This window comes from Wolffia australiana, chromosome 1 (assembly GCF_029677425.1).
Source record: "Wolffia australiana isolate 7733 chromosome 1, ASM2967742v1".
In the NCBI taxonomy this organism is placed as follows: domain Eukaryota; kingdom Viridiplantae; phylum Streptophyta; class Magnoliopsida; order Alismatales; family Araceae; genus Wolffia; species Wolffia australiana.
The window spans coordinates 368,461-374,164 of NC_135835.1; positions in this window are offsets into that span (position 1 = coordinate 368,461).

Sequence of the window (5,704 nt, forward strand, 5' to 3'; positions counted from 1 at the left end):
TGTTCTTTTGTCTTGCTCTCTTGAACTTGTTTATCAAGTGATTGGACATTCTATCATCTATAGTTAACTTCTTTGAATCTTTGGTTGCTTGTTGACTCAAAATTTGAGCCGCAAAGCTCATCTTGGTATCTATATAGTCAACGTGTTATTGTTGAAGGTGTGAATTACAAAGCCCGCCTTGAATGATTCGTATAATATGAATTGATTCTCTTCAACTGGTCTCAAAGCCAGGTTAGCAAATGAATATGAGTTCTGCTAGTAGTGCTCTCATGATTTGCTCAAAAGGAGAGCACTGGACAATGTGGAAATCAAGGATGGAGGACTTACTTTTTAGCGAAGATCTATATTTGTCATTGAAAGGTATTTCTACAAAACCTGAGAACATGTCCACTGAACAACGGGAAATATTAGATGGAAAGGCAGTATGTACCATTCAATAATGGGTTGATGATTGTGTCTATTATCATTAATCAGATGCAACTACAATGCATGCCCTTTGGATGAAGCCGGAGAGTGTTTACAGCAAAAAATGATTGGCAACAAGACGTTCCTGATCAAGTAACTTGTAAGTTTGATATACAAGGATGAAAAACCTATTCCTCACCACTCAAATGAAATGACATTCATAGTTAGCCAATTACATTCACAGTTGCAGGCATGTTTACTTTTGGAGCTCCTTGTCAGACAGTTGGGAGACGCTTGTAGTCTATCTTAGCAATTCTGCCATAAATAGAATCCACAGTGTGAATCAGGTCACGAGCAGCATGTTGAATGAGGATTTGAGAATAAAGAGCTCTGGAAGTTCTCACGATGAATCACATGCACGCGTCTCGAAAAATAGAGGAAGGTCAAAGTCAAGAGAGAAAGGTCACTCGAAGAAGACAATAAGCAACTCAGATCAAGGAAAGACATTACTTGCTATAATTGTGGCAGGAAAGGGCAGTTCTAATAATTAAGGCAAGCAACCCAAGAAGAACAAGAAAAATGAGAAAGAAGGAAAGAATGAAGAATCACCGTTGCTATGATAAAAGGCGGTGAATTATTTGTCCTCTCTACCACACGTAATTTTTTTTGTTCATGTCAAAAGTTTGTGGGTGGTTGACTCTCATGCATCTTTTCATGCAATACCATGAAGAGAATACTTCACAACATACATGGAAGTAAATTTTGGTGCTGTTATGATGGGCAACGAAGGGCAGCATACATTGTTGGCATGGGGGATGTTTGCATCAAGACCAACCTCATCTACAAGATGCTGCTCAAGAGTGTGAGACATGTGGCCCACTTGAGGCTAAATTTAATTTCACTTGGAAGGTTGGATGATGATGGTTTTGAAAGCAAGTTAGGTAGAGGATGGTGGATAATATTCAAGTTTTCTCTTGTCATCGCTACATGGAAGAAGCATAATACCAAGCTGAAGTGTGGGGCAACTGGGTGAATGCCACTAAAAAAGAGTCCGTCATGGAGTTTGTAGCACAAAAGGCTGGGGCATATGAGCAACAAGGGGTTGCAAGTTCTCAAAGAAGAATATTCTATGGGCTTTCAAGGTATGCGACTGAACCCATGTGTTGATTGTTTTGTTGACAAACATCATAGAGTTTCTTTCTTGAGTCTTCCAGTGCCACGAAAAATGCATGTTTTAGAATGTGTCTATACAGATGTATGAGATTCCCTTTGGACAAAGACACCACATGATTCCACCAATATGTATGGCATTAGTAGTGCTATTTATTTGTCACTTTCATTGATGAATACTCCACGAAAGTTTGAGCCTATCTTCTGAAGATTAGAGACCAATTTGTTAATGTCTTCAAAGAATTAATGTATGAGTTGAAAGAGAGACAAGCCAGAAGCTGAAATGCATCAGATCAGAATATATGGGGATGCTTGATGAATATTTTAGGCTATTGGGTATTCATCACGAGTCGACAGCTCCAGGGACTCTTCAGCATAATGTAGTTGTAGAGAGTATGAATTGCATCATCATGGAGAAGATCAGATCTATGCTATCACATTACGAAATACCTAATAACTTTTGGGATGAAGCTCTAAGGAGGGTGGTTGATTTGATTAATCTTTTGCCACATATTACTCTTGAAGAAGATGTTGCATAGCTTGCATTGGTCTGGGAAGGATGCCTCTTATGAGCACTAGTGGGTGCTTGGTTGCCGTGCTTTTGCACATGTTCTTCACACTAAGAGGTCCAAGTTAGATGGAAATACAATTTATACTTTGAAACCAGAAGGTTTCAAAGTCAAAGGAAAGGGAGATCATGTTTTCCAGTTGAAAAAGAGCTAGTATGGCCTTAAACAAGCTCAAAATATTTGACTTATTTATGGTTCAGAATGGGTACAAGCAAACTGCCACTGACCACTATGTATACATCAAGTGGTTTGGCTAGGATTTTGTTTATTCTCTTGCTATATGTTGATGGCATGCTTAACATTGGGAAGGATATGGCTGCCATTAATAGGTTGAAAAAGGAAAATGATCACGTCATTTGATTAAAGAACATGGGGCCGGCAAAGCAAATACTAGGAATGCAGATCTCACTTAATAGAAAAGCCAAGAAGATATGGCGATCAGGAGAGAGATACACAGAAAAGGTGCTGGACAGGTTTTGTATGAATAATGTAAGCTCGTCAGTTCTCCTTTTGGAAATCATTTCAAAGTCAGATATAAGCAAAGTCCTACAAGTGATGAAGAAAAGGAGAAAATACGCAAATTTCCTTGTGCTTAAACAGTGGGTTGATGTATACTATGGTGTGCACGTATGTAGTGGAAGCTGCAAGCAGATTTCCTGTGAATCTAGGGGAAAAGTACTTGGCAACTACCAAGTGGATATTGAGATATCTAAGATGAATTTTGAGAATAAAGGGGAAAAGCACTGGGTATGTTTGAGTTTTGGAGATGGCCTACTTGCACTGACTGGTTATATAGATACTGATGTGTCCAAGGATGTTGACACGAGATGATGCAGGATGACTAGGACTGACACAGGTAGGATAGGCTAAAAATTTACTTAGGATGGATAAAACAGACCACAAATCAACATGATCAATTGCCGATCATTTAAATTCGGAGAAAATGTTGATAGTGCATCCCCTTTCCTCGGTCGAGGGTGGGAAGACTATCTTACAACCACTGTGGTGAAAAAAAATCTACAAATTCAATATTCTGAACGGTCGATTATGAAAAGACACACACCTTTTCTACTAAGTCCAACGGGGTTGGAAAACTCACAAGAAACACTAGACAAGTAATACTGACACCAAAGAGGGAAGTAGTATTCGCCCGTCCCGATACCGGTACCGGATGCCGGTATCGGGAGGAATGCTGAATCGGATAGCGGAAAGGCCATTTCCGGTATCCGGTTTTTTTGATATCCGGATATTGGATATCGGATATCAGTTGCTACACTATCGATATCTGGTACCGATATCCGTCCTGATGTCAGCATCTCTCCGTCTCAAGGGGACAGATGCCGGTACCGGATATCGGATGTGGATATCGAAAACCGATATCCACATCGGATTTAACCTATTTTGTTAGGTCCACCGTGTATTTTTTATTCAAATTTATGAATCAAAACTACACGGTCAGACCTCAAATGAAGCTGGATGATGGAGGACGGTGGAGGCGGATGACAGACGGTGGCGACGGACGGCGGCGGCGAAGGGCGCATGGTTAACAGCGGTAGCTACAGCAGTATGTCTTCTTATCTTTCACTTCAAATGAATATAAGTAAATTGTGATCTTCATACTTCATAGTTGTCATTTTTTCATTAGGATTATGCAACTTCTTTCTTGCAATACGTGAGATTAACCAGATCTTCTGAAGTCTCAACCTCTTCTTCTCCCAATTCTCTAATTCTCCATCTCAAATTATTTAATCTCCCTTTGAAGTCTCAAATTTTCTAATAATTGCAATCTCTCTTCTCAACCACGAATTCAATCTCTTTCTCTCTCCAATTCTCACTCTCTCTTCTCCCCCCCTCTTTCTCTGCCAATTTCATTCTCTCTCCAACTCTCTTCTCATTCTATCTCCCCCCCTCTTTCTCTGCCAACTTCGTTAAATCTCTCTACCTCTCCCTCTCCCCCCTATTCTCCCCCTCTCATTTTAACTGACTCTTTAATTCTCTCTTTTCTCCCTCTCCTTCCACATTCAGATTCTATCTCTCTCTCTCTCGTTCTCTCTCACCCTCTGCTTTTTCTTTCACTCTCATTCTATCTCCCCCCTCTTTCTATGCCAATTTCCTTAAATCTCTCTACCTCTCCCTCTCCCCCCTATTCTCCCCCTCTCATTTTAACTGACTCTTTAATTCTCTCTTCTCTCCCTCTCCTTCCACATTCTGATTCTATCTCTCTCTCTCTCGTTCTCTCTCACCCTTTGCTTTTTCTTTCACTCTCATTCTATCTCCCCCCCCTTTCTCTGCCAATTTTGTTAAATCTCTCTACCTCTCCCCTTCCCCCTATTCTCCCCCTCTCATTTTAACTGACTCTTTAATTCTCTCTTCTCTCCCTCTTATTCTTCCTTTTTCCATAACTCTATGATCTTCGAACTTACTCTCGACCTCTTCAAATATCCTCCCGTTCTCTCTTAATGTCTCCCACTCTTTATTTTTGATTCTCTAATCTCATTCTCTTCCGCTCTCTTAGTCTCTTCCACTCTCTTATACTTCAGTGTTAATTTATTTGTTTTATTCATCGCATCCGTTACTTAATTCAGAGTTTAAACTGTAGTTTGGCATCATGTGATGCCGTTGTATTGAATTTTAGCTTACCAAATTATGACTTCAGAAACATGAACCCACCCGGAGGCAATGACCCAACCCAAGACAGATTCGGGTCAAGTGCTGTAGGCCCTCAACGTACGAACGCAGGAACTTCTTGTGTCGTACAGAGTCAACCTTGTTTGAATCGCTCAGTCATCATTGACTATTTCGAACAGATGGAAGATGGGTACTATGCATGCTTACTGTGCCGGGAGTTGAACCCGCACACTAAGAGGAGACCAATAAAGAGGCAAGCCAACAACAACACCAATGTATTTTGGTGACATTTCAAATCCTGCCATCCAGCTCGTCACGCGGAGCTTAAGGACGAAGTGTCGGAAGACCGTGATCAGCCACGTATCACTGACATAATGAAAAGCAAACAGCAGGGGGAGCCTACCCGATGAGGGCCGAGTAGAGGGCATACTCCAGATGAGACGAAGAATTTCATTGCACAATTCGTATGCATGACTGATTCACCTTGGAGCATTGTTGAGAATGTCGCCTTCAAGGAGATGTGGCGTTACGTGACACTTCTCGACTTGGATCCTCCAAGTGCGAAGGTCATAAAGAAGTGGACCATCCAAATGTGTGGTCGCATGAAACATGATGTGAGGAAGCTCTGGGAGAATGTGGACCGAGTGTCACTCACCGTAGATGCATGGACTGCGGATAACGAAACTGGACTACTAGGCATCACCGTCCACTAGGTGGACGACACATGGGGGTACTTGCCATCTGAGAAATCATCGGCAAGCACGATGGGGAGAACATGGCATCCATCGTTCTCCAGGCCCTAGATGAATTCTTTCTACGGCGGAAGGTCAGCATTCAACATCTAACTCATTTTATTAGTTGAACTTGTGACTTTAAATGTGGAACGTACTTATGTAGGTCTACGCCGTGACTACTGACAATACCACGGCAAA